An 11,002-nucleotide genomic window follows, 5' to 3' on the forward strand; every position below is an offset into this window, starting at 1 on the left:
TCTATGAAGAATGTTTCTGTGATGAGCACAAAGTTGTTCAATATATTCTTCAGGGGGTATTCAGTCAGTGTTTCTTTGATAAATATAACTTATGTTAGTGTTAATTGAAGTTATTCATGGACGTTCTGAATTCCATTTGAAATGAAATTAAACCGCTTGATTCTTTTGAAGGATATCTCTAAATTTTCTAAGTGTTCTCCATACATAAATCTTTATAAATTTTTACCTAATAAATATTATTACCATTAGAGATCAATATTTATAAATTATAATCAATTAATGTTAAGCTATTATATTATAATCTTTTATCAATTTTTTGTGATTTAGTCTTCTATCAATTAATGATACTTATTTATTTTTAGTGTTCTAACATATTGGTAAAATTATATGTAGTTACTTTAATTTATACAATAACATTAATTTTTAACCTATCATATATTTTTTTAAAATTTTATTATTTAACTGTATATTTTAATCTGTTATTATTACTATTTTTTACCAGTACCAACTTGATTATTTTCAGATTCTGAAAAGGGATAGTAAACCTTAAATTATAAATTATATTTATATATCTTAATAAAAAAATATCACATAATTACTGTGTTATTTGCCAAGTTCTAAATTTTCAGCTTTTTATTTTGTGTAATTTTAAACTTTTGAGTGTATTTTGTCTAATTTTCAAAACTTTTTGTTTTTTTTTGTAATACTTCATGTAATAAGCTGATAGTACGGAGATGTTTCCTATATTTTATTAATCTTATTTAAATTGTTGAACTATAGATATGGAAAGTTTTTTTCGAACTCGTGCTTTTAAAGAGAATATGATTTTTTATTTTCCTTAATTTTTTTATAATTTTGAGAATGACCGTCTCTTTAATTTTTTTGGTGGATTTTGTAAATATCACATCCACATTATGTACATTTGTAGGTCTACGTTGTTCCCGGGTTCGACCTTTGGGGTAGACATTATTTGTCTCATTAATTTATTTGGTTTTTGCATATACGCCCTTTATTTTATAGACATTTATAAATTTGGTATTTAATAATTTTATATAGATTTACATATCAATTTAATCTATATCATTATCTTCATACTATGTATATTCAATAAGAATCCATTAATTTATCAACTTATTCTTACCAATGGAATAATATTTGAATTCCAAGGATATTTTTATCTATCGAAAATTTTTTCCGAACTCGTGCTTTTAAAGGGAGTATGATATGATGTATGTAGCTATCGTCTATTTTGAATATATAGAGCTTGGAGACAATGCGGTAATACTTTCAACGTTAACATTTCAAGGTCGTCGCATCCACAAGATGTCTTTTGTATTAAAAAAAAAGTTTATTGTTATTTTACTAACGTTTACAGTGATTAAAACTAGTGTTGAAACATCTTAAGCACCCCCATATGAAAATGCAATAAATAAGCTTGAATAAATTGAATTCTTCATCCAGAATTTAAAAATATAAATTCTTAAACATTTCTATTTAGTAATTTGATAAAGGTTTATGTACGTTTGTTAGCTCTACTTTTCTCGAATATGACTTATACAAACTTAATGGTCTTCTCTACTTTTCTTGGGTTCGATCAAATCAAGCATAGAACCAATGAAATTGTTCGTGTGTGCAAAGCCAGATAACTAATAGGTTTCCATGCAAATCTACGAGCAAGCGAAAAAAAAAAGTGATCAATGAGATAACTGTGCAGGCTACTGGTGAAAATATGCAAAAATCTTGTAAAATTCATCTGTGAATTTATTTCTTCCTTAATTAAGAAAGGTCTTCTTTGAGGCTGCGTTTGGACTGAGGGAACAAGAAAGAAAAGAAAATGAAAGAGAAAGGGAAAGGAAAAGAAGAAAAGAGCAAAGAAAATAAGATTCTTTGTATAATTTGGTTAGCTAGAAAGTTATTATACACTTGCGGTGGTGATTTTGGCATTATGAGTGCCTCCTTGTGCTAGAATCAAGATTGATACTAAGGACAATTTAATTAAGAAAGGTTGGCAAGGTGAAACCTCATGTATCTTATGTGGAATATACCCTGAAACTTGCAACCATATCTTCTTTTCATGCAACATTGCAAAATCAATTTGGAAACATTTTAGTGATTACTGGTTACCTTTCGTCTGGCCTTCATCACTTGATGGACTATTGTCATCAGTTAATTCGCTTTATAATAAGGAAGGTCTTATTTGGCGAACTATCTTCTCTGCAGCATGTTGGTTCATTTGGTGTTCAAGAAACAAGTTCTTTTTTGAGCAAATACCTTTTTCTGCCCATTCAATAATTAACTCTACTATTGTTGCTTTACATGAATGGGCAGGTGCTGGTATCAACAAGAAAGCTCTCATGTTGGCAAGTGCTTTGGAGGAAAATCCGATTAGAAGGAGCAGTGGTTAACATCTCTTTTTGGTTCAGGGAGTTTTGGTTCCTAAGTACTTTTGTAAAGATATTTGTTTATTAATATTAATGAACAGGGTATATCCCTTGTTTTTATCGTCAAAAAAGAATCAAGATTGATAATTCCATTGGTTTGCCCACTCGTGTCGTATGACTAGCTCTAGCAAGCTAATTTTAGTAACGGTTATTTCAACTTTTATTATTAAACAATCAAGCAATCGCCTTGGTACCTTTTTTTTTGCTCGAATAAAAGCTTGTTATTTTTCATTGGTCCTTAGAATCATTAACTAACCCATATTAGATTGGATTTGTAATAAACTTTGGTAAAAAATTATTGAAATTTGATAAAGAAAAAAAAAACAAATCCAACAAAAAAGAGTAATTCTAATTGTCAATAGGTACTATTTAGAACACAGAAAAATCATATAAATCCATGTACTAAGAAGTAATATAATAAAAGAAATGGTAGTGTTACAAGGACCCAAAAACATGAGACCCTACATGTGACATGTGAGTTATCGGCTCTTTATCCCATGATGCACTGTTCATGAACAGTGCATCATGGGACAGGGAGCCGACACCTCACATGTCCCATGTAGGGTTCCATGTTTTTTGGGTCCCTAAGTTATTTTCCTAAAAGAAAATATAAGGACACCATCCGTGAGACCTTTTAATTTAATTTTCTATTTGTTTTCTGAATACAACGATGAATCATGGAGTGCGGAGTTTGCACTGACCTAACAAGATCCGGACTTTCATCGGCGTATCAGATTGACCGTCATTATGCATCTAGAACAAAAAGATGTCCTTTTAAAAAGAAAGAGAAGATAAAAAAAAACGCGTCCATTAATTAATTTTTCTCCTTCTAGATCCCTACAACTTCGACCGTAGTTATAATTTGAGCACATGGAACTTGGAACCCGGTCCGAAACGAATTGGGCGCACGTTGGTTCTCTCTGATTAATCTAGATGGGCACGGAGAGGAACTATACATTATTGGCGGGTTTAGTCAATATACGTGAAGCGCATGTTACTTTGAAAAATGTACCTCGGATCGGATATGTATAAAAACAATCTATTAAAAACAGATTCAGATCATTGTCACTACTAAGACGTAGTACAAAAGCATTTATTTCTTATCATAACTATTGAGTTGTTTAGTGAATGATCGTGATTTATCTTCAAATGTAAAATAGTAAATTCACAAGGATAGAGCGAATGTCATATTTAGAATGAATGAATCATAGTCACCTTATAGAGAAATAATAAAAATATTGATCTCTCAATTATTATTTGTCATAATTGTTGAAAGGACGTGAAGATTTTCTAATAATATTTTAAACTTAAAAGAGAGTTTTTCCAATAACTTTTGACTTAAGCGAGGGGTTGGGGTTCTGATAGTTCGAAAGTTATGGATAATTATCTAATGGTCGTCCAAAGTTAAGATTTTTTTTTCCTCGTGATGTTTAGAAAAATTGGCTGATAAGTTTACAACAAACTAAAGCAAGAAATGTAAAACCTATTACGTAATTTAGCAAATAGAAATTACAACATAGGAAGAAAATCTAGTTTCGGATCAAACAATCAAATGAACAGCTATAACCAATCAATTCGGTTTCAGATCAAACAAATGTAAAAATAAACACAGTACCAAACTTAAAATTAAGTCTTCCTTTGGATACAATGATGTTTTCATTATCATATTTTTATAAAAAAACATCATGGTGTTGTGTTTTCCCTGTAAAGTGTTTTCAAAACATCATGTTGAGTTTTTTTTTTGTCAATATTAGTTTGACCCATTATAAAATTAGTATTAAACATATTATTAATATATTATACATCAATGATAATAAAGTATATTATAATAAAATGTTATAATATTTATTTTATATTATTATAATATTATAAGTATTAAAAATAATACAATATAATATTGTATAATGTATTATAAAATTATATTGTACTTTAATGAGTTATATTATATTATAAATATTACATATTATTTTTTAATAATTATATACTTAATTTTTTGGTATACCAATTTGTTATTGTTATACATTATTTTTTATTAATATAATATTATACTATTATTTGTATAATATAATATTATTAATAATGTTAATATTATGTTATTACTAGTATGTTATTAATAAATTAATACATCATATATATTTTAATGTTATATAATATATTTATATTATTCATATAATATAATATTATTAATAATGTTAATATTATGTTATTACTAGTATGTTATTAATAATTTAATATATTATAATTATTTAATATAATATAATATATTATAGTTTTTAATATGTTAAAGTTTATTAATAGTACTTTAATAATATATTAGTATTTATGATATTAATAAATATTATTATATTATGAATATATTATTTTTACATTAACATTTGTTAGCAATAAATTATTTTATTATTACAAATTATTTTACTTAATGTATAATAAATTATATTATTTATTACATAATATTTAATATTTTATATATTAATATATAATTAACTACACATATAATAAATTATATTATTTATTACATAATATTTAATATTTTATATATTAATATATAATTAACTACACAATATGTTATTATAATAATATTATTATATTGTTATGTTATTATTAAATATGTTACTACTATATAATATTTTATAATTATTAATTTATTATAATTTATTTATTAAAAATTAATAATATTATAGTGATTATAATATTATATAGTATATTATTAGATCATTATTATATTATTATTTGTTATCAATAATTTTTTATTAGTTTATTTATATTTGATTATTATATAATACATTATTAACATATTAAATACTAGTATTTAATGTGTTATTATATTATTATATACGATATTTTAATTATTACATTTTATATTATTTAATAAATATTACTAATATATTAGATTAACTAAAATACAAAATAATATGTTATAGTATAATAATAAGCATGTTAATAATCACTATATATTAAATACATTTAATATATTATGTTAGATATTATATTAACACATTCTCAAACTTAAAACCAAAACTCCAAACTTAAAACACCTGAAAGGTGTTTTGAAATAAGTATCGTGTTTTTGGTTTGAGGATGATTTAGCTCAAAACACACAACGCATCGTATTTTGCTTTTGGCAAAATCACCATAAAAACAAATAAAACACCATGGTATCCAAACAAATCCTTAAATTGCAGCTAGAGAGATAACAAAAAAATCAAACGCAAGGGAGAGACGCCACATCAACATACAATAGATACCTATGACCAATAAGAAGCGGTTAACTAACATTTCAACCTAATAGATGAGAATTTCGTGCTTTATTCTTTTTTCTTAAGTGGATATGCGACAAAATTAACTCACTAACTAATAACAAATACATAATTATAATATAATTTAAATACACAGTACACAGGAGAAAATGTCCAATATAACCCTCTACGGAAGATGATACATCCAGATACCATAGTTCAGTGTAGTCGGCCCACCGGAATATAGTCTCTCTGTTTCTGGTCCTAATGTATCTTGTTTTCACATGATTAATATGAACTGAATACAATACTATGCACAAAATACTTAGCAGAAACAATCCGCAGCGAATAGTAGAAACATGTACATGAATCATCGATGTTTCTTCTTTAACAACAGTTTTGAATAATCAGCTCGCTGTAACAAGTAACCTAATATGAGGAGACGATGATAAAGGAGTTAGTTTTCGAGCCACATCCAATACTTTTGTCTATGCCAGTTCGAGGATAGTGTTGAAGGAGCTTGAGATTAGATGCAAAATCACCATTCAAGAGCTCATGCCTAACGTTCAGCAGCATGGCACGACAAACTCTCAGCAGCATCTCCTACAAAACACACAAACTATGATTCTTCTTTTTCAATTCTTTTTCCATTCTTTTATTTCGTTTTTCTCTGCAACCGGAGTGGGTAGACGTACCAATTCAAGATATGCATGCTCTAGGTTTGTAGGAAAAGTTGAGCTTTCCGAGAATGAATGGATTAAACTACCTGCACGCCAGTAACCAGTAGGATTGCTGAGAAGAGAGTCACATATCATCATGATGGAGTAGAATTCAAATTCTTGAGTCAACAATAACGTGATCCAGCGAAATGCATAGAATTACACATTAATCTGTACATAAGTGAAAGGAGAAGAAAAGAGAAAGAAAATCATTGTCAAAATTACATGGGAACAACCTAAGAACTGAAAGTGGGTTTGTAGAAAATTTGAAATTTATCACATGGAGTATCAAGTATGAAGCAAAAGTTTACTACTGCAACATGATCTTCTAGTATCCATAGATCTAATAGCTGTTTTACATTGATGCTTGAAATGATTATTGAAGATAACAGGATTCCCGAGGTTTTAAATTTTATGACCTCCAAAATGCATAATCTGGATTGACAGGCCTGGGTGACAGATCTTTAACATTTAACAAACTTGGGTGGCTGAATCAATCAAGCCATGGTCAGTGCAAGACAATTATTCCAACCCAATGCTCCCAACTTCACATTTATTTCAAACTAGTTTATTGGACAAAGTCATGAGAGAAAACAACAAATCCATACTTGTCACCCACATTTTTTTTTTACCTAATTAACCGTAGGTGAGTATAGTGATGCCAAACATAGTTAGATATGTCCGCATAGCCTCTACCTTCGACCCAAAAAAAAAGTTAATTAGGGTAAGGACAAATTTTTAAAATAGACCCTATTAGAAATTTAATTTTAAAAAACGACCCCTTTTGAGATTTAATTACCATTTTCAACCCAGTTTCTACCACCTGGCTGAAACCGGGTCGAAAATGGTTAACAAATTTAGAAAACTTCACAAGATTTAGAGTCATGTGAAGTTTAGTTACTAATTACCCACTCTAATAAAAAATACAACCAAACTTCACATGATTTGAACAGCCATGAAGTTTGGTTGCAACTTCACGAGATTTGAAATCCAGTGAAGTTGTAGGCTGTAGCTAACAGAGAGCTCGAATTGAGTTCTCTGTGAAATTGGTCTGCAACTTCACAGGATTCCAAATCCCATGAAGTCTGTAGGCTCCACTTGCCATTCTCTTTATATATCTCTCTCCCTGACTTGAACCTCACTCGCTCTCTCCTGTTCTCTTTGTCTCTCTCGTTCTCTCTCTGAACTCCGCACAGTCCCCCAAACTTATGTAAGTTTTTAAACTCAATTAAACCGGTAATTCTTTCTTTTTGTAATTATATTATTTGCTAAGCTGCGTATATATTGATTAAATTGCAGATCCATGCTTTTAATGAGATTGAGGTTGATATAAATGAGCATATCGTCGAGATTCAGAATTCAACAATGTTAGGGATCTTCAATAGGATCAAAGTGAGAATAGCAAATGTGTTCCATAAGAATCACATCGACGAGTTTGAAGGACGTGAGGACATATCACATCAATCTGGTAGAGTGTACGCGCGAAGACCTAGGACGGGTAAACGAGCAGGCACGTGATGATGGAGCTGACACTTCTCATATAATTTATTAAACAAACGAATCGAATATACATGTGGTTAAATTCTATTCATTTATAGACCAAAAACTAAAAACTATTCGTTTATTGTTAAATGAACTATCGAATTGAATATGACAGAATACTTAAAACGAATAAATATCAAACTATTTGTTAAATATTTGGTTCGTTTCCACCACTACTCTTAAGTATATAGTGACACCGCATTACAGAAATTCTAGATCTGCCACTGTTAATATATATGTATAGTCATGTAGTACATTTACATTTACTTAGAAGCAACATCCTGTAAATGAACAAAATGAGGCACATAGTATCAGTATCAGGTGTCATAAGAACTATCCTTCTGTAATGCGCTAAAATACCATTTTGTGCCTCCAATCAAACATCTATAATGCTCATATTGACAAACATGCTCTACACCACTGGTGGTTAAAAATTCATGTACTGTGGACACTTTAGGTTTGTTTGTGCCAAAGCAACTATAATAAGAACAATTTTTAGATAGAACATCCACTTTTTTAACTTTTTTTAGGGTTTGTTAATAATTAATGTACAAATACATTAGATTCACTTACAAGAAATTTTCTACAAAAGAACAAACTAAGGCACATAGTATCAAGTGTCATAAGAAATATCATTTTGTAATGTGCTAAAATGCCAATATCTCCAATCAAACATTTATAGTGCTCATATAGATACACATGCTTTACACCATTAATGGTTAAAGTTTAATGTAGTTTGGCTACTTCAGTTTTTCATGTGCTGAATTAATTATAATAAAAACAAATTTAGATAGCAGTATCAGTTTTAAACTTTTGCTAGAACTTCATATTTAAAATCAAATAATCAATATAATCTCATTAGATGGCAAGCAATAACGAGACGACATGCAGCTTAGACCACTCTCTCCATCACGACGAAGAATTGCAAATTGTAACTGAGACCTTAGACTTTGAGAGTTGTTATTTTAACGATGAATTTAGCAACTTTGCTTTTATTCCAACGATAAATTTAGCAACTTTTCCTTATTATGCAAAATTACTAAGACTTTCCTTGATTTATTTGTCAGAAGATCCAACATATGTTATCCTCCCTGATTATTCTCCCTCCACACCATCATCTCCTCTCATAGTGGGAATATTTTATTTGTCAACCAACCTCCACTATTAGCCAACTCATTGGATACTCTCCTTCAAATGAAAAGCAGACATTGTACATTCCGCACTATGTATTTTCTCAGTGACAACAACCACTAACATTGTCCAAGACCATGTACCCATTCTCCAACCCTAATCCCAATGTCCCTTACATTAACAAGGTATTGGCACTCGGTCTTCTCCATTCTCATTCCATATACACTTGATAATTATGTCTTCCTCCATCATAAGGTTATTATCAAGATCTGAATGACTGTCTTTCAAGTTTCATCTAAGGATATTGAGAGAGGCCTAAGAAGACTTTAACATTGGAATCATTTTGGATTTGTTCAAGAGATAATCTCAACATATTGTTTAGCCTCTTGCATTCACTGACCTGTTGGACTATTTTAAAATATCAAAAGAAATGGCCTATAAATTATGTGACCGGGTAGTATAATTATGTGTCATTTTGATTTGACCTATAAAGCTTATCCAAATATCCTACAACATAGACTAATCTTGATGTAGGCATACCATATGCTTTCTTTAAATTAGTAAACTAATTAAATAAAACTATGCATGTGACTAGTGGGGATCAGAGAACTCATATCTGACAATGAATTCATTTTCTACACTAAACCATCATATAATTTTGCTATAGTGAGATACCCCATTCAACACTTCCATATTGTTTAGTCCGAAAAAACTAATACGCATACCCAATATATATCAAGCTGAAGATAATCTGAACGCGTCGTTTAGCCTCTTGGATTCTACATGAGTTACTCCACAATGGCTAAAACTAAGAAGAGCGAAATTTGTATAGAATAGAGGGACCTAACACCTACTCGATATTCCATGCCTCTATTTATAGCGTTTCAAACTTTTTTGAAGACACTAAATAAAAGTAGAAACAAAGTAAATCAAAATGCTTAATAACACATCATACTCTAGCAAAATTATCTGATGGGTGGGTTACTGTGGAAATGAATTCATAATCAAATCTGAGTTTCATGATCTACTAATTACATGCATAGTTGTATTTAATTAATCTAATAGGCAACCAAATTATTAAAGAAAGCACATCCTACGGCCATATTACGGACTGGTCCATGTTATCGGACAGAGCAAAATGAATCATCGTACTGTATTGCACCTAGTCACACAATTTTTCTAGATCATTTCTCTTGATATTTTAAAGTAGCTCAATAGATCAGAGCAAAATGAAACTCAACCTTTGATGTAGGCAAATAGCATGCTTTCTGTAAAGAACTAGTTAATTGCTAAACTAACTAAATACGACAACGCATGTGATTAGTGATTGACGAGGATCATGGAACTCAGATCGGATTATGAATTCATTTCTACAATCACCCACAACATGATTGAGTATGATATCCCATTAAGCGTTTCCATATATTCCTTGTTTTGTGCAATAATGCATAATGTCATGCACTTTAATTGATTTCACCTTCCCTACAAATGCACGGAGAGTTCCATCCAAATGCCCTCTGCTCACTATCCTCCTCAACGCATCCAAGTTCACGACCTCTATCGAAATCTGTTCCAAAAGGAGGAAAAGCTTAGGTTACGAAACATTAACTGAAAGTTTCAATCTTTAATGTGATCTCACCACAAATTCCAACTCCGATCGCTCTTCTTCTGGGATCCGATCGCTGATGATTCTAACGACCGGTAACTCTTCGCACTCCTTGTCTTCATCCGGTCTCAGATCGATCACCGTGAGAAATGTCTGGAGCTCCTCGTGCCCTAGATCCAGATCGATGCCTCGGATCTTCGCTTTTCGTCTCGATGGAATCATGGATGATGATGATGATCGAAGGCCTTCGTTTCTCTTATCGTCTTTGATTTTGATTCCATCGCCACAGAGAATTTACGAGAGGAGAGTAGAGAGAGAGCGAGAAAA

The 11,002-nt window shown here is 30.2% G+C and overlaps 1 long non-coding RNA gene across 2 annotated transcripts; it reads right to left on the bottom strand.

The window, feature by feature from the left end:
• Window positions 6,044-10,996, bottom strand: LOC109828856. Of its 2 annotated transcripts, none has more exons than XR_002243882.1 (4): window positions 10,709-10,996; window positions 10,547-10,636; window positions 6,373-6,443; window positions 6,044-6,280 (listed from the first exon to the last, which is right to left on the bottom strand). It is a non-coding gene; the product is annotated as an uncharacterized LOC109828856 (long non-coding RNA). The 2 variants fall into 2 exon arrangements; XR_002243881.1 differs by having other exon boundaries at window positions 6,373-6,567.

Source organism: Asparagus officinalis, chromosome 1, assembly GCF_001876935.1.
Source record: "Asparagus officinalis chromosome 1, Aspof.V1, whole genome shotgun sequence".
Taxonomy (NCBI): domain Eukaryota; kingdom Viridiplantae; phylum Streptophyta; class Magnoliopsida; order Asparagales; family Asparagaceae; genus Asparagus; species Asparagus officinalis.